Here is a 25,058-nt window from a genome sequence, read left to right as displayed (position 1 = left end):
GGGGGAGGGGGAGGGGGGAAGGGGGAGGGGGAGATGGAGGGGGGTGGTGGAGATGGAGGGGGGAGGGAAAGAGAGAGAGAGAGAAAGGGGGAGGGAAAGAGGGAGGGGGAGGGGGAGATGGAGATGGAGGGGGAGGGGGGAGGGGGTGGTGAAGATGGAGGGGGGAGGGGGTGGTGGAAATGGAGGGGGGAGGGGGAGGTGGTAGTGGAGATGGAGGGGGGAGGGAAAGAGAGAGAGAGAGAGAAAGGGGGAGGGAAAGAGGGAGGGGGAGGGGGAGATGGAGATGGAGATGGAGGGGGAGGGGGAGGTGGAGATGGAGGGGGGAGGGAGAGGGAGGAGGGGTAGGTGGAGATGGAGGGGGAGGGGGGAGGGGGTGGTGGAGATGGAAGGGGAGGGGGGAGGGGGAGGTGAAAATGGAGATGGAGGAGGGAGGGGGTGGTGGAAATGGAGGGGGGAGGGGGAGGGGGTGGTGGAGATGGAGAGGGAAGGGGAGGTGAAAATGGAGATGGAGGGGGAAGGGGGAGGGGGAGGTGAAAATGGAGGGGGAAGGGGGAGGGGGAAGGAGAAGGGGGAAATGGAGGGGGGGTGAAAATGGAGATGGAGGGGGGAGGGGGTGGTGGAAATGGAGGGGGGAGGAGGAGGGGGTGGTGGAGATGGAGGGGGAAGGGGGAAGGGGAGGTGAAAATGGAGATCGAGGATCTCCAACAGAAGGACCCCAATATTTTGTACAACTTCTCGAAGTACAATTTTCCCAAGGAAATGATTTTGCTTCCACCTCTAGTAATTAAATGACACCTACGGCTTTGTTATTGACCCCGCAGTCATCACAGCGGTCCACTTCAACCACCTCATCCTCTTGCTACTCCGTGATCTCCTTGCCCATAGTCGGTCGATTGATGACGACAAGCTCCATAATATCAACAACCAAATTGTCTTCAACCCTGACATCATCCGTTCTCAGCTCTAGGACCTCTGCCTCTACCTTCGAGTCCTCTACCTTTGAGTCCACAATCTCCATGGCCATCACATTCGTACATACGAGGACATGCATGCCACCCACTTTGGAAGTTCCGCTCGTACTTCACTAGGATCACCCCCTGCTAATTAGACCGCTACGCAGTCCTACAAATGGTCCTCTCCTCCCATGTCCTCCAGCGCGGCTGCTCATTCAGTAGCAGGAAGGGGGGCATGTTAACAGCCACAGCCATAGAATGCATGGTAATGAGTGATTAGAGGTGATTAGGCTTCATGATTTAATTTAACGGCCACAGCCATGGATGGAGCATAGTTACGGGCCTTATTGGTTTTGAGCCCCAAATGGCTCAAGATCACAACCTCTTCATCTAGGTTTTGAGCCTCAAATGGCTTAGGACAAAGGCATGAGTTAGAAACTTCTAGATTGGTGAGGTTAACACAACCGCTATTTGGGACCCGGGGAGGAGCACCTCCTAATGCCAAGATTGTCCCAAACGCCCTAGCAGGAGAGCCTCCTAATTCCCAGATTGTCCCAAGTGCTATTAGATGGTTAACACAAGTGCTTATTTTGACACACAAAAAAGCGTAACAACAGGAGCTGCAATAGAAAGAGGGAAGGGAAGGATAAAGAAGATGCCTTGGCACCCTATGGGCCCAAGAGCCTTGTGAATGTAAAGAGAGGGAGAGTGCAAAAACAAAAAGGGTTAGCCCTCCCTTCAAAAGGTGACTTGTATAGAAGGCCAAATGGACTTTGGTCTTCATTATTATATGCACAAGTTTGGAATACAAGCTCCCTCTTCTCTTTCAAGAGTGTCTTTGGGTGTTCTCTTGTTTCCCTTGTAGTGCTTTTGTGTTTGCCACTCCACCCCCCTTCACTCTTTCCTTCCCTCTCCCTTCTTCCCTCTCTTCTCCCCTTCTCCCTCTACTCTCCCTTCTCCCTGTTCCCTCTTTCTCTCGTGGTAACACATTGCAACAATCCAGGAGCTGCTTGAGTGACACGAGGATGGCTCATGCTTTGCATTGTTCTCACAAGGAGTAGCTTGGAGTGGAGGCTTCATCGGCATTCCTTCAAGATCCCCATGACACATGACTCACCGTTGAGACTATGCAACCTTAGAGGATGATGCACCCAACCTAAAGTTGTAGAAGGTAAACCTATTTTCTAGGGCCATGAATACTTAGTCATTTGGTGAAGGTTTAGACTTTTACATTTTGAAATGAAGTTGGGATTGCCACACATACTACGAAAAACAAATGGGGAGGAGAGTTCAAGTGAGGCTTTTGCTATGTTAGTGGGTGTGTATTACAAAGTCCATGATTCACATCATTATCATCTCATGGTATGTCCATTCACATCTAACAAAGGCCATTAAGTTTTCAATGGAGACTATGAACAATAACTCTAATATGTACTATCTTACTTCTAAGATAATATGTACAATTCAATGCTAGATGATATTTGTAATGAGAATTGATCTTATCTAAGGCACAATCATGTTTTTAGCAGTTTATGTATGATGTCTAGAAAATGATGTCTAGCAAACTATTCACACATATGCAATGTCCAAATGGTTGAGTGAATCACTTGTAATTTTTGTATATAATTTTCTCATTTTTAAATCCTTTTGTATTCAATTATTACATATGATGAAAGAATCAAGATGCATTTGTTAGGAGGCCAAAGCTGACAACATTCTCCTAGAAGATCTACTAATTTGAATGGACACATAACACTATTTGTAATCCACTTTTCATAATGTTCTCATTCCATAGGTTGTGACGAACATGAGAAATAAAATGAGATCAACATGGAAAGCGGACTACAAACAACATTCAAGTATTCAAATTATCTTGGAATATCAAAGTGAGTAGAAATGGTATGTAGATAGTAACTGAGAGATATATTTTTGCCCAAATTGGACCAGATATTTCTAAAGGAGAGAGAAAAGAAGAACCTGCCTCTTGTAAGATACATAGAAAACAAAAGTAAATGTCTCCTACTCTCCCCTACTTTTGTTAGTAGCTTGCCTAATGATAATGTTATTTAACTATTGTGTAATGTCTAACTTTTCAATAGGCCTAGGACTAGCTTGAGTTGGACATGCTTAATTTAAATGAATCTTTTTTGTAGTTGTAGGGGAAAAAAGAGGAGCATGACAAAAGGTTTGAGCATTGCCTGCTCTTTCAAGAAGGTGAATAGAACAACAGACCTTTAGGACACTTCAACATCAAAATAGAGGAACATAGAAAAGCATTTTTGCAATTACTGAAGGAAAAAGAGAAGCATGACAAGAGGTTTGAGAATATCCTGCTATTACAGGAAGGTGAATAGAAACAACATGCCTTTGGAACACTTGAACATCAAAGTCGAAGAACATTGGTTTGTCTTCTTCATGGATCACCAACCTCTCCTTTATTTAGTCAATAAACCATGTAGGATTGGATGCCTCATGCGGTGTATGCTTAATCTCTTAGAATTCAAATTTACCATGGCTATCAGGAAGGGACATACACATTTCATGGCTGATCATATGTATTGAATTCCCAATGGAGAACCCATGATAGGAGTGGAAATTGATCTTCTAGATGCCCCATTATTTCTATTTTACTTGGTTCTGGAATGGGTGTAGGAGATCAGACACTTATTAGCTAATGGGTTCCCTCGGGACAAGCCACTCAATAAGGATAGGGCAAGAAACTTGATCAAGGATGCAGCCCCATATCAATTAATAGCCGGATAACTTTATCAGATGGGGAAAGATGGCATTATGCATCGATGTGTCCAAGAAGATGAATTTGTTGAAGTTCTGGATGAAGCTTATCCAGGCATTGCATGTGGTCACTTTGTGGGAGAGCTTATGGCCTGTAAGGTATTACAAGCTAGATTATAGTCACCAACGCTCTTTGCAGATGCAGTTGAATTCTTTAAGCATTGTAATCCTTGCCAATGAATCTCCATACCTCACATCTAGGATTACATGCCTTTGAATGGAGTTCTCATGGACTAGCCCTTTGAAAAATGGAGAATACACTTTGTAGGTCCAATTAGCCTAGTCGCAAAAGTAACCCAGGCCTATTACATTATAGTGGCCACGGACTACTTCACCAAGTGGGTAGAGGCTAGGGCGACAAGGAAAGCTTATGCGAGAGCAACCACTAAGTTCCTATATGAGAATGTAATATCCCGCTTCAATATTCCCCTTGAAATTGTAAGTGACAGAGGGGCGCACTTCATAAATGACATGATTCGTATATCAATGAGGGAGTTCCTCATTGTGCATCAGAAATCTGCACCCTATTACCCCCTTATGAATGTTCAAGCCAAAATCTTAAATAAGTTCTTTTGTCGCATTATGACATGCAAGGTCAAGGCCAGTCACAATGACTGGGAGCAAAAACTCACAGTAGCACTATGGGTGTAGTGAACAGCCTACAAGGTTGCTATGAATTGCACACCCTTTAGCCTAGCATTTGGGGTAGAGGTAGTCATGCCAATGGAGTTTATTGTGCCAAGCATCAGAATCGGAGTTAGGGATCGGATATCTAATGAGGCAATCCATGAAATGTTAATTGAGCTTAAAAAGCTTTATGAAACGAGATTGAGGGCGGCCTATCGCATAAAACTTGAGAAGTTACACTGCAAGAAATGTTTTGACCACAACCTTCAAAACAAGGACCTAAAGAAAGGTGTGATCACATTGGTATATAGTTTAAGAAACACCAAGCATAATCTGAAATATTGAGGAATGGGTTTGTATAGGGTCGTAAAAATCACCCCTCAAGGGTCATGCAGAATTGTGACCCTTGACGATATTGAAATGGATGGTTACATTAATGGTAGCAAGCTTAAATGCTACTATAGCCCATTAACACTTCAAAAATTATAGGCCATCCATCGAGAAAAAGAAGAAAGTCACTCAAATGAAGTGGTAAGTGATAGAAGAAGCTAGGGTGCATCAAGCCAAAGCAAAAAATTTAGGGCTTATATCAATTTGTAACGCATCCATGGAAGGGTTAAACCCCATGGAGGATCTTACCATTGACCATGGAAGGGTTTAACCCCATGGAAAATCTTACCATTTCCCCCGCAAGGGTACAAGCAGATTTTCAGTTGTGCAGGGAAACTATATGCTCAACTGATGCCTTCATTGATCTTGGCACTAGCCACAACTTTATTTCATACGAGATGTGCACCCAACTCACATTCAAGGTGACTCTTGAACCTACACTTGTCATGGTATGTGCAGTAAATGGTAAAATCTTGCCCGCTTTAGGTCGCATTGAAATTTCTTTATCATTCAGTAACCATCGCGTGGCTAGTAGATTTTATGTTATGCCAGCAGGTCCTATGGATGAATAGGTTATCCTTGGAAGGACATGGTGTTAGGCCATTGACTGCCAAATTGATTGGCAAGAATGCACAGCAACTCTAAGAAATGACAACCGTACCTAGATCATCACAATCGATGAGGTGACTTCCAGTACAACATTCCTTGTAGTACAGCAGGCCAACAAACAGCCCATAATCCCAACGGCCCAAACAAAAGCTTCCTTATCCACCATAGACACCGGTACAAACATAACCGCAACTCTAGCTACGAAGGGCAACGGAACTACTGCAGCTATTGTAAAAACTTCTACTATCTTATGAAGGATATGATCCCAGACTCAACCTCTAAGACTATCATTAGGGGAGAATTGGGGTCTCCAAAGGGCCCCCAATTAGTGTTTCCTAATTTCAAGGGATTAGTGAGGTATTTGAGGTGTACCAATGGGAGTGCTCCTTTTTGTGGGGCAATGCCATGTTGAGGTGGAGGGTGGGCAGACCTCCAAACAGCCCCTATTGGCTACTCTTCTTACACTAGGGACCACTCAAACCATCCCCCCCCCCTCAACCCATGCTTGACCCTTCTCCCATATGCACCTCCCCCAAACAAACCTACAAGTCATTCAAGAGGTGGTGGGCCCTTCTGGGCGAATTTTCCCCCCCTCTCAGCTTGTTACCCCCTCCTCTTCTCTGGTCCATCTCCATTCTCCCTCCATTTTTCAAACGTGGGAACTCATTTGGCATCTTCTCTACCCCCTCCTGCTCTGGTCCACTGTGCACCTTCTACAGTAGCAGTTGCTCATCCCCCTCTGCTCTTTCTTCCTCCATTCCTAGCTACAGTACCTCCTGTAGTGGCTGCTCATCCCCCTCTGCTCTTTCTCCCTCCATTCCTAGCTACAACAACTCTTGGAGCAGCTGCTCATCCCCCTCTACTCTTTCTCCCTCCATTCCTAGCTACAACACGTCTTGAAGCTTCTCTCAAGCTTCAGTTGCACCCTCTATACCTTCTCCCTCTATTAGAGGTGCTCTCCCTCCAAGATGCACTTTCTAGTCCACTATTGCTGTTGTGACCTCTATACAAGCATGGTGAGGAGACCATACATGTACTCTGTGTCCCACATGAGCAAAAATGCACTGGGTGAATGGGTGCCTTGCACCTACAGCTTGAATGATTGGATAGCCATGAGAGGATCTGCCAAGGGTCCACATAAGCTTCCCACGAGCAAAAGAGGTGATCTTTTGCATGAATGGAAGGGCTGCATCATGAAGTTCAAGCTTGGGAAGAAAGGATTGCTTGCAAAGGTGCAACACATCTACATGGGGAAGGACATGCGCCTTCCTCCATCAAGCAATCAATCGACAATACCATCGCATTGTAAGTCTACATTTTGTGTAAGATTTTGAAGTGTAATGAGTCAGCTTGAAATTGTATTTTGAAATAGAACCAGTGTAATGAGTTAGTTTGAAATTGTCTTTTGAAATAGCACTTGTGCATAGTAGATGTATTTCCTTCATACTTTGAGGAGTGGGAACCAGTCGAGTACTTCTTAGGTAAGTTTACTGCCATTCATGAGGATTTAGGAAGGCAAATGCATGCTGGAGAGAAGTCCTTTGCTTTGAAACAGAGAAATATCTATTGGTATAATGCCAAGTACATTACTCCAAGGACGGCATCAAGCTATGGCCATCTTCAATGCATTGCAACACCACAACTTGAAGACATGGATTGCAGCATGGTGGACACAAGAACAATGCAATCATACAAGGAAAAGATTGCAAAGGATGTGGGCATGGCCATGAAGTTTACATTTGGCTCTTAATGGGTAAGGTTGTCTTGGTTTATTCCTCTGCACATTTTTGCTTCTTGTTTTCATAATATCCAGATGCACAGAACAAAAACCATGTGGTCATGCAAGTCCCTACATGAGAATGCCCTTGAGGAATTGCTTGGAGTGAATTGGGAAAGTAGGTCAAGTGAACAAAAGGGTGATCTATTTCAATGCCATGTATGTAAGGACAATGTGGTTGTCAAGTACCACATCTCCTGCCAAATGTTATATTTTGCTTTCCAATATAGGCGCTGGAAGAAAACAGGTGGCAATTGGCTCCTCCTTGACTCTAACGATGATGATAATACATGGGTAAGTTTATGTATTGATTCTCATTTAGGAGATGTCAAGAATGTGACTGTCACGTCACAGTGGACTCTCAGGGATGTGCGGGAACACCTATTGGTCATGGAGGATGGCATGTATGAGTCCTTTCACTTTACCTTAAATGGTAAAAAGGTAGGAAAGCGTGCAGAGAAGCTCGTGCATAGTGCCACTTTTATCCCTCCTGCAATATTGAAGATTGTCTAGAAAATGTGGGGTGGAACAATTGTGGATTTTGACATTTTCCAATTAATAGTGGTGCAATTAATTTTGATGTTTTGAATGGTTTTGTTTCATGTCAATGTCAAGTTTTTCCCAAAATTTTTATAATTCTTTTTATTTTTTATATTTAGAACATTTGGGTATATATAGGTTATAAAGTTACTTTAGTTTCAAAGTTTCACTATCATAGCCATAGTTCTCCTAGCTACCAAACTACCATGGATTCTACTAGGTCTGCCTTCCATGATTTCATCTCCCGTACTCCATTAATTGATAGAGAGGAGGAGTTATTTCCAGTCTTTGATAAGAGCATAGATGTCCTAGGCACCTACTTGGGAGGCCGAGATGATTTTGAAGACCTCATCAAGTACATGCAAGACTATATCGCGAGTTTTGCATATCAACTTGATGAGTCTACAAAAAGATGGGTCCCAATTGATTATTTGAAGTACTTGTTCAATCAAGAACCGAGGTTTGTGAAGCATTTAGATCGGTTTCGAGCCCAGCTCACACCCCTAGGGTTTAGGGAGGTGAATACTGATGACCTCCTAGCATGTGGAGTCATCGAAAACATAGGAAATAGGTTCCTATCCTGGGAAATAACCTTTATTGTCCTTCTCCAGGAGGGACAAATGGAAGAGGAGGCCTCGACCTCAAGCCTTAACCCTGCCCCTGCCCTTTCCGATCCTCTTATTTCTGTAGATGAGCCCAATATCTACAATGAAGAGCCCATAGATGAAGAAGCTGAGGAGCGGGAAGCTGCATTGGCCCTGGAAGTGCTCCAGCGACCTCTTGAACCCCATTCTACTTCTCAAATTCCATCCACCTTGGGCACCACCTTTGTTGACCCCGCAACAATGATATAGTTTCTTGCTCCTCTTCTTGTCAATGGAGAACAATACCTCTTTCTCCATGACATAGAGGTTATGTTTGGTCTCTGGGAGGATGAAGCTCTTGGTATCTTGTGTGGATACGAGGTGGACATGACTATGCAAGAACCTGGGTTTTTGGGAGCAGATGATTCAATAGAAGAGGTTCTTGCTTTAACACTGGCCCAAATCAAAGATGCAGAGACATCAATTCAATAGAAGAGGTTCTTGCTTTAACACTGGCCCAAATTAAAGATGCAGAGACATGACTATGCAAGAACCTGGGTTTTTGGGAGCATATGATTCAATAGAAGAGGTTCTTGCTTTAACACTGGCCCAAATCAAAGATGCAGATGTAGAAGTTGTAACACAAAGTTGTAACAAAAAGTTGTATCACAAAGTTGTAACACAAATTGTATCACAAAGTTGTAACACATTCTCTTTCTACATGTAGAAGTAACACAAAGTTGTAACACAAAGTTGTATCACAAAGTTGTATCACAAAGTTGTAACACAAAGTTGTATCACAAAGTTGTAACAGAAAGTTGTATCACAAAGCTATATCACATTCTCTTTCTACATAAGTTCATGTTGGCACAGAGTCCATAGTGGTAAGAAACTATGAGCTTTGAATTTCTTCTCTCTTGGTATACTTTTGCTTTAAGGAATTCTAATGTAATTTTGGACTGTTGCAAGAGGCATTTGAGGTCGACCTATTCTCATCTCGGCAACAGCTTGTTCACAGTAGCTTCGGCCGAGATCACTCACTGGCACATTAACTTGGCCAAGCAAAAGGGCGCTTTGTGGTTATCCACAAAAAGATTTCTCCACATGGCACTGATGACCTTTTGAAGTGCAAGGCCTTGTCAAGAGTGATTGGTCATGCTGACATCAATCGCAATGCTGACAAGGTCATTTTGGTGAACCACATGGCTGTCCTCAATGCCTTTGGAACCAATTTTCAAGGTATGGCATTGACGGCAACAGCCATGTCCCTAGCTAGCAACGACAATAGCATTGACTCTCTATCGACTAGGTTCAAAGCAAGGAGTGTATTTGGGAATTCAAAGCCCGATGTTCTCAATGTTTTAGAGAAGAGAGAAAGGCTCTGAAGCCTTATTGTATAGAAATTTTATTTTATATGAATACAGCTATACTTTTTATATAGTGCCCCATTTTGTGTTCTTTTACAAAATTTATTTTATACTGTCTTTGTATTTTGTAACTTTAATTGTTGTTGGCATTAATATTTTCATTCACTATTTTGTTCAAAAGCATGCGATCAGATAAATATTTGTGCTATAATGGTCATTTCTAAGCAATCCAGTAAGAATCTCACCACGCAGTAGAAGGCAAATGTGTTCGGCATCACGTGAGGAGCCCAAAAATGGCAAAACCCGCTATGGCACGTATGGGGCCTATTTGACCAAGCCATTTTTGGGCTCCCCACGCGATGCCGAACACATTTGCCTTCTGCACCACGGTGAAAAAACATCATTTGACCACTCAAATTCACACTAAACTTGCATAAACTGATGTAAAGCATCACGTAACATGTATAATAACATGGGAACAGTAATAGAACATAAAAATATCTTTTATTCATTGGCCTCAAAGGGCAGAGATTTACAAAATGATTCAGGTTACACCAAATGAACCTAAACAACATCTAGGGCCTAAGGGAGGGATCGGAGCGGATGCACTTGGCGAGTGCAAGGTCCTTGTCCATCACTGTTACTCTTTTGGCATGGATAGCACATAAGTTCGCGTCTTCAAAAAGACCTACTGTCATCTACTCTGTTGCCTCCTGAATTGCTCCCATAGCGTCTGAAGTGAAATGCACATCACTCTTGTAATACTATGCCATTTCACGTACAACACGCTGGAAGGGTGCACGGGGAATGAGATTGTCCACAATGGTTTGGGACTTGCGGATCTCCTAAAGTGCCTTCACTCCTGATTTTTTGCGCCTCTTAATCTTTGGGGGACCCTGCACTAGCCTTTGAACATGGCTCCATGGCCACTTGTCCACTTTGAACTTCTTTCGCCTCTCCTCCCTTGCAACCACCTCTTCAAACTCCTCTTCCTGTGTTTGCTGGGTCATTCGAGGTGGCCTCTCGTGCCTAGGGGTCTACTTTGTCCTTGGTCTCTTTTCCTTTTCATGAGGCTGTGAGACAGCAGGCTGAGGCTCTTACTCAACTCATACTAGAGGCTCCTCATATCTGATAATCTCAAGGCACAGAGGGTTGATGGTGCTTTTTCGTGCGGTCTGCTTGGTTGGAGGATTGGGCCTCTCGCGCCTAGGGGTCTGCTTTTTCCTTGGTCTCTTTTCCTTTTCATGAGGCTGTGAGACAGAAGGCTGAGGCTCTTACTCAACTCATACTAGAGGCTCCTCATATCTGATAATCTCAAGGCACAGAGGGTTGATGGTGCTCTTTCGTGCGGTCTGCTTGGTTGGAGGATTGGGGCCAAGGTTCATTATATCTGCGAGCCTGCCAAATACTTCCTCTTGTTGTGGCCCCAGTAATCTGTCCATCTCCTCTCTTTGCCTTTCTTACTCCCCTTGTTGGTCTAGATGCTCCACGCCAGTACCCCACAGAGGAGGGAGGGGCAATTGATCAAGATTGACTGGACTATTTTGCCCCTCTCGGGAGACCTACTTCCATGGTTGGTTGTGTGGGAGGACTGAGAGGACCCCTCATCATGCTTGGACCCTTCATCGTGCTAGGATTCCTCATGGTGCTGAGATCCCTGGGATCCCCCATGAGAGTCAAATGGTGGGGACTCGCGTTGTTTGGACTCCTGATGATGAGAACCACCTTCAGATCCCTAGTGATCATTGCCCTCTTGGCCACTGGGGCTTGCAGTGTGTTCAGAGGCCATGGCATTGTGAGGAGGACAACCAGTAGCGTCTAAACAACGTCCAGTGGGTCTAGCAGTTTGTTTAACTCGTGCCATAGAAATGAGGGATTTTAGGGTTTTGAAGTGCTTTATATAGTCTTTTTTAAATCACTTTAGGGTTTTTCTTTTAAATTAGGGTTTTTTGAGTGCACCTCCTCCCCCCCCAATCTTTTGTCACCAGTTCGGTAATACTTAATCTTCACCACCCTCCCTCCCCACCCACTCACCCCTCCGTCCTGCCATGTCGCACATGCAATTTTGCAATTTCCAAACAAATTTGTGAATTTTGGAATCTATAATTGACTCAAAATAGTGTTAAATTTATTCATCAAACATTTTACATTTGGGGCTCTCTTAGGACCCAACGCTTCCCCTGTCTAACTCTACGTTTGCAACCACAGTGCAACCCCTTGGCTCCCTGTTGAGGACTTCCAAGCATCACATCTCCTTGTCTTCTTGACATGTTGAACCGCTTTTGCGAGACTTGAGACCTCTACCTTATCGCGCTTGGCCTCTAGACATCTATAAAACCAATCGAACATTTCATGTAGTGCATTGCTTCGTGCGATACCACCCCCATGCCTTGTATTCTTGAAGTATGCTGCCTTTGCTCTATAGTGTGATTTCTCCATTCCTTGAGTATTCCAAATGGACAGAGGGCCCCATTGCTCCACAAACCATGGTGCATGTGCATAAAGAATATGCTGTAAAGAAAAACATTGTATTAGAAACATAAACTGACTCAAGTTTAAAGCACAAAATTTCAACCTAAGGAGGATTACCATGTGATGTGTAATATGTGACTCCCCCCATGCTTCTACCATCAATGATATGAATTCTCCCAATGCTGTCCTGAATCTCTCATAAAAAAGCTCATCTGTTTGACCTTCTCCAAATGCATCAAGCTTTGTCCACAGTTTTGCTCTCAAAGTAGCAATTCGCGGATGTGAAGCTTGATTTGTGGTGCACTCACACAAATCTTTCCAGTACTCCCAACCTAGGGTGCTTTGAGCCAATGTATGTTTTTCTTTATCAGCATTGTGGTTGGACAAGAACCTCCTTGCCTTTCCTCCACCCATGGACACTTTAGCAGGAAGATTTTGTGTCTTTCCTGATTGTTTCTTATCCTACTTAAGCTTCACATTGCCTCCATGAAGTCCCATTAGTGAGAGTAGTTCTTCAGCTTTTGCAATGCATTGTGCAGATACTTGCTGTGGCCTCAAATTCCAAGCATAAACTAGATGAAGATAGAGTAACTTATCAAGTATACACAGTTCAGCATGCAAAGAACACACTTGTACCTGCTCCAATGGAATTGGTAGAATGGGGTCCCACTTAGGATCCTTTTTGTAACGATCAGGGGCTGCACTTTGGTTGCAAGAAAAGATGCCATTTTCCCACTGTAGGCTTCCCTTTTGCATCTTCTAAGATTGGGTGCAATACAAGCATGTCCATTTTGCATCTGCACCTGTATCACAACCATACAAGCACTTGAGGGTCTTCAAATCACCAACTAGATGCCATTCAACTTGAAACGTTCCATGCCCATCCACAATTAATGTTTGCCCTGCCTCTTGTCTTCGAATAATCGACAGGATGCTGGTTCTCTCCAAAACCCACTTCAATGTCTTGTGGCACTCCTTTAGGGTCTCAAAGGCTGCAAACCACCATATGTCCTTCCCAGATTGGACTGAGAAACCCTGCTCAACTTTCTCATCCCCTTGAGCAAAAGGCAAGGCGTCATGCATAATACAAATGCTCACCCTCTCTAGCTTGTGCTCTTTTACCAACTGAGCTTCATCCTTTTTATAACAAATACTAGCTTGCGATCTGTACAATGAAAGAGAAATTCTGTAAGGATATAGAAATCAGAAGAAATAAAGTTGAATGTGAAGAGGGAATTTCTCTTACCTTCTTCTCTCATCCGATAGAATTTGACCATGGCTCTCTACAAATTCTCTACATCCACGTAAACATTATTGAAAGCATTCATCTCAAACATTTGGATGCCAGATTTCTTTTTACTCTTCCAAGTCATTGTGCCACTTACACAATGGTATCCTCCAAGCTTTTCTCTAGCACATTGGTTTGTTTCTTGACGTGCAAGCCTTACAGACCACGGTGTTGGCAATGGCATTGTAGATATCTTATACTTTTCCTCCATAGCAGACTTGAAAATTTTAAAAACAGAGTTGTAAGCTTCACGACTTACACTAGTAGCATCACAAGCTCCAAGCACCTCCTTTGCTTGGACAAGGCCCTTGAAATCCTTCATTACCTCTCTAGCAACTTGTTTATGTAGCCCTTTTTTTCTAGGGTCCTTCAACACTTCCATGACATCACTTGGCTCTATTAAACTTCTTAGAACATATGAAGGATCACTATCATCCATTTCCATTGTTCCCATCACATCCTTCATGAAATTCCTAAAGTAGAGTACAAATGAGTCTTAGTGGAAAGAATGCAACACCACAAATATTTTGGGGTAAGAAATTTCATTGAAAATTTGGGGAACTGCACCTTGCTTGCTTGCGTAGCCAATGTCTGAGAATGGTTCAATCGATTGCAATAACCGAGCAATCTAGCATGTCCCTTGCCAACAAACCGAACAACATCATGCATTGTATGAAAAGGAGGACTCTTTTGGGTGGCAGGGTCTAAAGGATACAAGTTTCCATCCACCCAAAGGTCAAGATGCTTCTTCCCTTGCAATCGAAGACTGTGGAGCACACTTTGAGGAGTTCCACTATATCCCAAAGAACGTGTGCTTGCATATTCTGCCTCCAGTTGTAGGTTCACATGGTACTTGTTGGATATGTCCTCGAATGGTGCCATGAGTACTTAAAGAGAGGTATCAGTGATGCAGGCTAAAATGTAGGGGAGAGCTAGCAAAGATGGAGCAGTGAGAGGGAGAGAGTAGCAAGGAAGAGGGAGGAGGAGAAGCAGATGAGGGCAAGAGGAAGAGGAGGAGAAGAGTAGGGCGCCAGGTGTAGAAGGGAGGGAAGGAGCTGCTGTAGAAGGGAGGAGGAGGGGAGAGATGCTACAGGAGGGAGGAGGAGGGGAGAGATTCTGCAGGAGGGAGGAGCAGAGGAAAGGGATCCTGGGCGGCTAGAGAAGGAGGGGAGAGGAAGGAGGGAGGAGGAGCCAGAAGGAGGAGGAGGGGAGAGGGAGGAGGGAGGAGGAGGAGCTAGAAGGAGGAGGGGGGAGGAGGAGGGAGGGGGAGGGAGGGAGAGGGAGAGGGAGAGGGAGAGGGAGAGGGAGGAGGAGGAGGGAGGGAGGGAGGGAGGGGGGGAGAAAGAGGGAGGGAGGGAGACAGAGAGAGAGGGAGGGAGGGAGATTCGAAATTTGAAATTCAAATTTCAAAAAGTGGCCCCCTCCCCTCATTAATGGAGGGAGAGGTGGGCTCAAATGTGGGCTTAACCCACCTAGGTTGGGCTGGTTAAGTCTCTTTGGGACCCTCCAAGCCCCTTGCATTAGCCCACTAAGCATTCCCTAATCCATTCCTTATGAGGCCCTTTTGAGACCCCAATTCTCCCCTAATGGCCAAGGCAGAGTAAGAATGCAGCTTTGCCTCTCCACTCCCATCCTACATCCATGAAGTTTAAAGTTGCATGACCAAAGAAGGTCAATTCTCAAAGATGCAAGCAAACAAACGGTCAACGAAAACACCACTACACATGGATACCCAAGCAATTGCTAGAGGCTCAAGGATTTTACCAGAGCCACAACCTCATATGGGTGCCTAAAGCATGCAAGTCTCTTGTTGGTGCCATGTGACCCCCTACATCGTCCACAGCGAAGGACACATTAGTACCACAAGAACCTGCCTCTAAAAATGAGGTAGACACACAAGAACCTACACTGATGGAACCTCATAGAAATATACTAGCCAAGATACAACCATGGAAAATGCCCTTGTACCCTCGTGTGATCATGCTACAAGAGTTATCTACATAAGTAGCTACGGCATTTACACAAGAACATGTTCCTAAAAAGGGGACAGCAACACAAGAACCTATTGCACTCAAAGGAAAGGGTGAGGCTTGCTAGGTTCTGAAATGCTCTCCATCAAACTCCGCCTTGATTTCATCATTAGCAATAAACACGGTAGACCCACAAGAACCTGTTCCTAAAAAGGGACAAACCCACAAGGACCTGCCATCATCTCTATGCCACAAACATAGAAGAAGAAAGTACCAATCCCCTCACAAGTACCACAAGGATTCGATGGATTCCGCAAGTTTTTAGGGAGTTCTATTGTACGTTGAGAAAGGTGCTCGATTGAAGCAACTTGATACCAACAAACTCACAACACCATTTATGCATGCTACTTCAAGAATGGTCTTTACAGGTGCACTGAGCAAGTACGTGGCTTGGAGGGATGTCAGGGACTCTAAGTCTTAAAGTTTCTAGTCCATGGACCGTGCACTCGTTCTAGGTGAACAATTCACCAAGTCACTCACTCATACCAGTGCGCGACCAGAGTCACATCGGGAAAACATTAGAGAGACGTCGAAGATTTTGAAGTTAACACATGTGAAAGGGGAGAAGAAGGCCTTTTTAGATTCCATTTTGTTGAGCTCTAAATAATATTTGTGTTGGAAAGCACAAAGCAAAATTGACAATTGAAAGAAATATAGAATGAGAGAAGAAGGTGAGTTGTTGGAAACTTCCATTTTAAAAGGCTTTGGACACAGACAGGAGTTGAAAGCACATGAAAGAAAAAGGGCCATGAAAGTGAGACTAGAAGGAGACGTAGGGTATTGGTGTATAATGAGTGATCTCTGAAAGTCATTTAAAGGAGAGAGAAGGTATGGTCCATTCATGTGCGTTTGGAAAGGAAGAGAAGTCCTCACTCTCCTCTTTACCCCTCCCCTTACCTTTCTACACGTCCCCTCCTTCCCTTTCCATACTTAGTATGTTTTTGAATTCTTTTCAATTGGGGGGAAAGGAATGAAAGAATTGAAAAGTCATAGTGGAAGGATGGGAATGTGCAAAATTTGTCTTTGAACATTCTTCATGCAGAGGATACTACACTAATGAAGTGCACGAGACCAAATTATCAATGTTCATGAAACTTGGTTTTAATGGTGAGTGAAGGAAATAATTTTGACTTTGACCTGAATAAACTTTTTTTTTGGAGGTCACAAAAGACTACACTTTTTTTTAATATAAATAATGATGCTGACTTACATTAAGGGGACTCACCAAAATAGACCTAGTACAAAGGCTTGGCCAGACTAGCAGTGGGGCACAATGCCTAAGCCCTACACCAATCTCGAACCCACAGCATTGGTCATAGGTAAACCAGACTGTGAGCTACGCCGACTAGATCTTGTTCCAAAACTTGTGAAGTTCTATCTCATATTAATCAGCTTAGATGTTTTCGAAATTTTCGAACAAAATGTTGAACAGTGCACTTTTTTTTTTTTTAACACACCCACCCCACATTCACCCACATGTGGTCTTATCGAGGGGGCAACCCAACCTTAGACCGGTGGGCATAGGGTCCACAGCCCCTCGCACCCACATACCCCTATCCACGAGCTAAGACATGACGTGTGACCTACAAGGATTTTTTTTTTTGGGGGGGGGGCGGGGGGGGTTTAAACCTCACCTTTTGCTCAACCCTTACCCAGACCCTAGTGGGCAGACTGTCGTAGACGGGTAGGCATACGGCGCCCTAGCTAGTGATTGAGCACACACTCACCCAGACCCTAGTGGGCAAACTGCCCTAGACTGGTAGGCACCGGGCGCCCTGGCCGGTGATTGAGCACACACTCACAATTGGCGTGAAAGATTTGAACGCATGAAGTAAGCCCACTAAAAGCTATTAAATAAGGCTAATGATTTTGTAGAAGTTAATGTTTGTAGACCACATTTTTCACGCCATCTTCTTCACAATGACTAATTCACCATCATCTTCATCATCATCTTCTTCTTCTTCTTCTTCATCAGGTACTAAGTTCTTCATCAATCACGCAAGCTCAACCATGGCGATGGCGAATCTCTCTGATTTTGTCGATTGCTGTGCAGATCGATTTCCTTTTGATTACCTCCAATCCTTCCTTCGTAAGCCTCATGATTCTCGCGATTCTTTCTCCCTTTCATCTCCGTCTTGGGATGATACCGGCGCTATCCCTTTCTTGATCGTCTACGGATCCGTCCTCGTCCTCGCCCTCCTTGGAGCCATCGGCTGTTGTATCTTCCGTATCCGACAGATCAGCCGTTTGCCCTGACCTTCGCAGCACCGTTGTCCCAGGTGCATCCTCTTCCAATCGTCTCTTTTTCTCCCGTTTTGGTTCTTCTGCGACGCCTTGATGGCAGTGCGGCTTTGCTCGGTCATCGTCTTTTTTTTTGTACTTTCTTGATGATTACCTTTGGCAAAAAGCAACGAACTTAAGCTGATTACTCGCTCGAAGGAAAAGAAATTTCCTAATTTTCGCAAACTTTTCTTGAAGGTTCTCGGCATATTGCTTTGCCGGAGGAACCAGATGTTCACGAACTCCTGCGTCCTTCGAGGAGAACAGATTCGCTGTGCTTAAGACTAGAAATCCGTTTGTGTATGCAGTGAGATGTGTCATCTCACAGACCAGCCTTCTGGAGAGCTCTCGAATATGCAGCGGTACCGTGAAAGGCAATTCTTGAAGATACGTTCGCATTATTTTAGCCGTGAGAAGCTGTAGGAACACATGGTTTCGTCGATCGATGAGACCTGAAACAATGTAACGGTATATACATCCCGCCGGATTGGTTGGTGTCGAATGTTTTCCTTGTTTTGCTACTCCAAAATTGCGGTTGTAGATTGAAGTTTCATCTTGTACAATGTTACGTCTCTGTTTTTCTGTGTCTCTTTCTCGCGCTCGCTCGCTCCCTCTGGCTCAGCGAATGCTTGAAATTTGTTGTGTCGTTTGAAGAGCAGATCAGAGCAGAAGATGCTCCAGGAAACAATCACGACTTGTATTCTTCCAAGCATTTTCACGCAAAAAAAAAAAAAAACAAAGTCTATTCTTGGACGCCTGGACACCAAATCCGTCGTCCACCATATATATATTGACACGCACCTTTTTTTTTTAAAGGTTACGTCATCTTTAGGATGTTTATTATTGCCTCGAGGGCATTCCCACCCCGGTAGTTTCGATGGCTACAATTCTAGAAAAGCCAGAAAATAGGAGTCTATCCACAAAACTCTCAACGTTCTACGGGTCTCCCCCTAAAATCTCTTGACGTTATACGTGAGTTTCGGCAACCCATGGACCTCAGCGAATGGCAATTATGGATGGACACTTCACTTTGGTGCAATGCAACGTGACAATCGCTAACAACAACGAGAAAATGCAATACCGTTCTCGCGTTGCCATGAAAGATTTTTGCCTTGAAACCCTCTCGTAGTTCAGGTGGATATGGGAATGTACCCTTATCCACAAGTAGCATGACCTGTCTATGACAGCTAGAGTGCTTCCCGAGTCTCAAGGTTGAGATCCTAAGGCTCTCTCATAGCAAGAAATACAATTTAAGATTCTATTAGCACTCCCTCTTTGGAGGATTGAAACTCCTTTTGTGAATTTCCACCTTAATAGGGTCCCCCTAGTAATTTCCACCTTAATGAAGTATGTGTTTCGAATTGCCAATTATAAAGATCATCTTGCAAAAATTGCCTTTTAAATTTTTACCTAAAATTTTAAAAGTAAACTAATGAAGTTGTGTTTCAAATTGCCAATTATGGAGATCATCCTACAAAACTTGCCTTAATAGCCCAACACCCTTTTATTTAATTGCTCTCGCTTTCGCATCCAAAAGTGTTTGCTCAAGTGCACTTGTGCACTCTTGTTTATAAATCTCAATATCTAAATGCTTCTTAAGGAATTTTGAAGTTAAATCCTTGTCATTGCTTTCGGTTGGGAAAAATGTCTTTCATAGCATTGTATACATATCACACCTCTCTCTCCCCCCCTCCATATATATATATATATATATATAATAATGAGAAACCTATTTCGTATATTACTATTCTATTGGAATCTACATCAAAGACAAATGATGCTTTAAGAACGGGACAAAGGCTTGAAAGGGACTTCAACCACTTTCTAAAAGCTTATCGTAACCTAACTCTGGCAATCTTTGAATATAGTTGTTTGAGGTCTTTAGGGAAGGCCCATCCTCTTCAATATACCTCCCCTTCGAAGCCTTCTGTAGTATCAAACACTACATGATCAAGGCTTGTAACCACATGATGAAAAAGCAACCCATATTGAGGTGCTCAAGAAAATGTGGAGTAATGTCCTTAGGGAACAATTTCTCTTTCTAAAAGTCTATCCTTACAAACTAATACATCTACATATATATTTATATCTATATAAGTATCACAATATTAGCTAATAGAACATTGCTTCTAATAAAAGAAAAGGGTCTATCGCTTTTGGAGCCCCCGGTCCCTTTTTACCCACCCAACTTTCTTCTACCTTGGGTAGTGTGAGTGTGTGTGTCCCCTGTCCCCCCCTCGTCCTCTTTCGCCCAGCTCTCTTCCTCATCATGTAGTGGGATTATGTGTGCAACACCCCCCCCCCCGGGCCCCCCTTGGTGTGTATTTTTGTGCCCTCTCTCTCCCTAACCTTGTGTGTCCCTTCCTCCTAGTTCCCCACATGTGTATTTGTGTGTGTGGCCCCTCTCTCTCTTTCTAACCTTGTGCTTCCCTCTTACCCTCAAGTAGTGTGCATGTTGTACCTCTGTGTGTGTGTGTGTGTGTGTGTGTGTGTGAACCTCTGGTTAACAGGTGGCTCAAGATTGGCTGACTCAACAGCAAGGAACTTGGCTCAGTATGCTTGCATGGAAGCCAACTTAGAAGCAGTGACGAATGTGGACGGTGCCAACATAAAAGATGATGAATCACCACAGATTCAGGAGGAATATAGGGAACCAATAGCAACGACCAATGAGGGAACACGGTCCACCATGTTAGATAGGAATGGATTTATAAGGTGGTGAGCTCGCTTGTGATTGAGTTAGCAAAGCTCCTGCTTAGTGGTAGAAAATGAAGATTAGAAAGGGATTGTTACTAAGAGACTGCTTCTGAGACACCGAGTTCTATGTAGACAAAAAGATAGCATAGAACTAGGAAGAGTCAAGGAAGTTTGTGGGCTCATAGAGCTTCTAGCCAAGTCGAGGCAAGGGAAGGTGAGTCCGAGTCCTTGAGTCTGGGTGGAATTATCAAGAAGTTGTGCAACCACAAGCTATTGTAATGAATAGATCGCTTCTATAATATAACTTGTATTTGTTCTTTTCATTGCCTTCATCTCTTTTGCTCAAGTACTTTGTGCCTGTCTTCATACATGATACAATTTGCCTATACACCGTGTCACCCTGTGTTAGTTACATCTACATCTATTTCCTAATTGTCCCCGTGCTGACTCGAAAACCTTGCACAACAACCCATGGACTACAGAGAGGGCATCTTTGTTTGTGAGTTCACCTGCACCGAGCTTGTCCAAGGGTAGATAACCAATCAACTCAGGTAATAGGGGAAAAATCGTCAACATTTGGCGATCCTACTAGGGATTGACGCACTAAAAGAATTGAGTGGGGAATTGAGCAGATTGAGGATAGGAGTCCATAGAATTGAGTGCACATTTCCACTAGCAACAATCTATGTTCCCCCGATTCTATGCTGTCCCAAGTTTTCCATCAGCAAGAGTTTATGCTTCCCCAAGTTGAGATTCAACAACTACTTGGTTTAGCAAAGTACTATAATAGGTTTCTCTTAGGATAGTTCAAGGCCTTTAACTTGTTTGAGGACTGGTGTATGGTGTTCTCCTCTATGCTTTCTTCCTTCTGTGGAGTTGTGGAGCCCATGCCCCCCACTCCTTCCCTTCCAAGCCATGATGATCAGCGTGCAAAAGCACGTTGTCTGTTACATATTTTGCACCCTCCTACTTTCTGAGCTTGTTGAGCACTCACTAAGGCTCTCAACTATTATTCAACTTCATTTGCATGCATTTGAGAGCAAGGCCATCCAAGGCCATGCCTTGTTATGATTATTCACGTACTCTCAAGTCACAATGCAGTCCAACAGGTCACAACACTATAAATCTAGTTCTAAAGCTGGACATATTTTCAGTCGGAATGACAACAAAGGTCTATACATGTGTTAAAGGCGAGTGGGAGACTAAACGTAGTCATAGTCGAGAGCTTCTAACAAAGGCTCAAAGCACAGTCATAGAAGCAAGGCATCATGATGTCAGTGACGGGATGAGGGATAGTTCACCCTACCCCACATCAACAAATCGCACATCAATTCCTACACCAGTGCAGGGGTGCAGTCATATGTGTCATCAAAGACTGGGGCCAGCAAGGGTGCGGCCATATGCATCATCAAAGACTAAGGCCAGCAATGCCAAAGGTTCCAGTAGTTGGTAAGTGGGTGCTAGCATCTTCATATGCAAAGGGACACAAGAGAATGTCTCCATGAAGATGATGACAAGGTTGAGGAAGCACCAAAGAAACCCAAGTTGCCTACTGTTAAAGTCAAACCAACCACTCCAATCAAAGTCAAATTTCAAGGTTTTAAGGGGCTAAACATGAAGACCCTCACAGTCACTTGTAGAGTTTCCTATGGGTTTTTCATATTAATGGGTGATGTAACAAAGGAGGAGTACATGAACTATTTTTTATGTACACTTACTAAGACAACTTAGCACTGGTTCAACCAATTTCCTATTGGTTATTTCAAGGATTGGCAGCAAATAATTGAGGATTTCTTTGGGAGGTTTCGAAAAGAAATCAATGAAGAGGACGTTTGCACTAAAATTAGTGATCTGAAGCAGAAGGAACATGAGTCTATTCAAGATTCTGTGCTCAGACAGTGAGTTCTAATCAATCAACTCAGCATGACTCTAGATAATAAGTCATTATGAGCCTTGTTGATTACACGACGTACCCAAATTGATCTTCGATCCCCATAAATAGTCAATCCAACAAAAACATGTGAAGAACTATTGAACGGAGCTATTGCACTAGAGAAAAGTGCGCCCTCCAAAAAGAAGACCAAAAAGAAGATTGAAGCAAGTGATGATGATGATGCCTCAACCAAGCTTGATAAGATGAAGTTGTCTGTAATAAGTCCTTGAAGGACATGGCTTCAAAGAGAAGCTGATCAGGAAGAGAAATGGTATAACAAGTGCTCCAAGAAGGGACATATGGAATATGACTATAAGATAAAATATTGTGGGATCCGCCCTGAATATGCGCATGATGAGTCTACTTGCAGGTATGCTAAGAATGTTCTATGTGGAGCCTAATCTTTTTTCAGAGGTTGTTTTTAGCCGTGCCTTGGACCTAGGCGTGTTTACACCCATTCTATGAAGGGTGGGTGTAGGGGGGACAATGCCCCCCTACTACTGTTGCCGAGGGGCTCTAAGAAGCATTGGCAACAACTATTAGGTCCACCTTGGTGGGGGTTGAGGGGCATCGCCCTCAAGTCTCGAATGGATATGATTATTCGTAGATGCCTTAATGAGATTAAGTTTCTTGAGCCTGCAAAGTTTGTTGCATGCATTGTGTGGTCAAATTTGTAAAATAAGGATGTGGCTCATATAGCATGAGAGCAGTGGATATATTGCTTATATCTTGTATCTTCTTGCTCACTAGATAAGAAAAAGGTAGGATTGGCTATTTCTCCATGGATAGTAGCCCACACTGGTGAACCATGTATATCGATGTGTCTCTTTCTCTTCCATTCTGTGTGCTTTCTGTATTGTGTATTTTACACATTCCATTTTGCATTGTTGCTCCATTATCGTGCTACACCTAACAAAGAAGAAGATGCCAAAACTGAATCAGGTTGAGCCAAAGTCCAAAAGTAAGGAAGCATGACGTTAAAACCTGAGCAGGGCAAGAGTAAAGGTAAAAATGGCAAAGATAAGAATCAAGGTTCTTCACATAGTTGTTGTTACTTTTGTCATGGTAACCGCACCAAGGTTGAATTCCCATTGTCGAAAGAGAATTCAAAACTACTTCAAAGTAACAAGGAAAGGGGAGAGGTCGTGACTCTAGATGCTAAGCACTATTAGCTCAACTTTTGAGTTTAGTTGATGCCCATGCAGTAACCCATCCACAAGAGCAGGTCACGAATGAGGATAGATAAGCACTATTAGCTCAACTTTTGAGTTTATTTGATGCCCATGCAGTAACCCATTCACAAGAGCAGGTCATGAATGAGGATGGATAATCCCCTCCTACAAGTGATCTCAATTAGAAAGCACAGATCCTGAATTACTTAGGAATTGAAGGGTAAAGCTTCAATGGTGGATTTACCTCTTGATTTGAGTATAGTACTTCCTGAATTTTCTAGAAGTTAGCGTCAGGAAGTACCGAGTTTTGAAGGAGAACCGAGTCTTGAAATGGCAAAAGAATGGGAGATTTTCTAGAACATGAACATCAGTCATACGATAGAAGACTTACTCAAAATTTCACCTTATTGTAGAGGATTTTCGCTACAACAACTTCAGGGTGAAAAACCACCTATTAAGTTTGTGGATTTACTGGTTACCATTCTGATAATTGATACTCCAATGGTGGATGATGAAGTACGAGTGATTATTCTTTTTTCTTTTTTTAAAAGGTCTCAGGAGTCATTGTGGATGGTGGTTTTTGAGCTAACATCATATTTGCAGCTATGGTGAATAGATTAGAATTGAAGAATACAAGCCTTCTCCATTTGGAGTTTGAATGGTAGATCAAAGACTTGTGGAACCCATCGGTATGCTTTCTTATGTAGTTCTTACTATTGGTGGTAGTCATTATACAAAGAGTTTATTGGTTATTCCAATGGAAGAGAATGCCTATCCATTATTGCTAGGTAGACCCTAGTTGACAAGTGCCAACGTGCTCCATGATTGGGGAACCAAGTAAATGACAATGAAAACTAGAGATAAGGAGATACAGATTCCAACCAATCCAAGTAAGACACCTAAAATTTTTCGACCTCAAGATCTTGAAGTCAAGGATTTGTTTCTGCAAGTGTTGAAACTGGTTTAGGTATAGCAATAGAAGCCAGATCTACATCAAAGTATTTCAAAGTAATTGTCATTAGATCACGATCAAGGCCTTCATCTTCCTCCATCCCAAGTTTTATTTGCAAAACTTGCTCAATCTTTGCCCATCTCCATCGACAAATGCTAACTCCTATTTCAAAGAATCCACTCCCTCCACTATTGGGATTGCCTCATCTCTAGACACTGACCCTATGCGAGCCACTCTCACTCCTCCAACCTCTCCCAAAACCCCAATGTTCAGCCATCTCCTCCCCATACTCAAGCCTTTCCAAATCATCTGAAGGCCACAATAGGAGGAAGGAATAGCGAGAGTGTAGCTGATACCACTGGTGCAGGAGAGACCACCAAGGAAATATAGGAAGAGACTGCCAAGGAAATAATGCAAAAGAAGCCTGTCCTTGAGCTGGGTACCACAAAAAGCCAGTCCACTAATACTGTTTTAGGATACAATAGAGGTGCCACCGTCTACCCACAATAGGTTGGAGTAAGGTACGACCATCACCGAGCCCAATGTAGAGTCTACTCAAGCAGCTACAATCGTTGTACCTACAAGCTCGTAGGA

The sequence above is a fragment of the Dipteris shenzhenensis genome, chromosome 26 (assembly GCF_047967505.1).
Source record: "Dipteris shenzhenensis isolate YYH24624 ecotype China chromosome 26, Dip_SZ_1.0, whole genome shotgun sequence".
Lineage (NCBI taxonomy): Eukaryota > Viridiplantae > Streptophyta > Polypodiopsida > Gleicheniales > Dipteridaceae > Dipteris > Dipteris shenzhenensis.
This window is presented reverse-complemented; position numbering follows the sequence as displayed.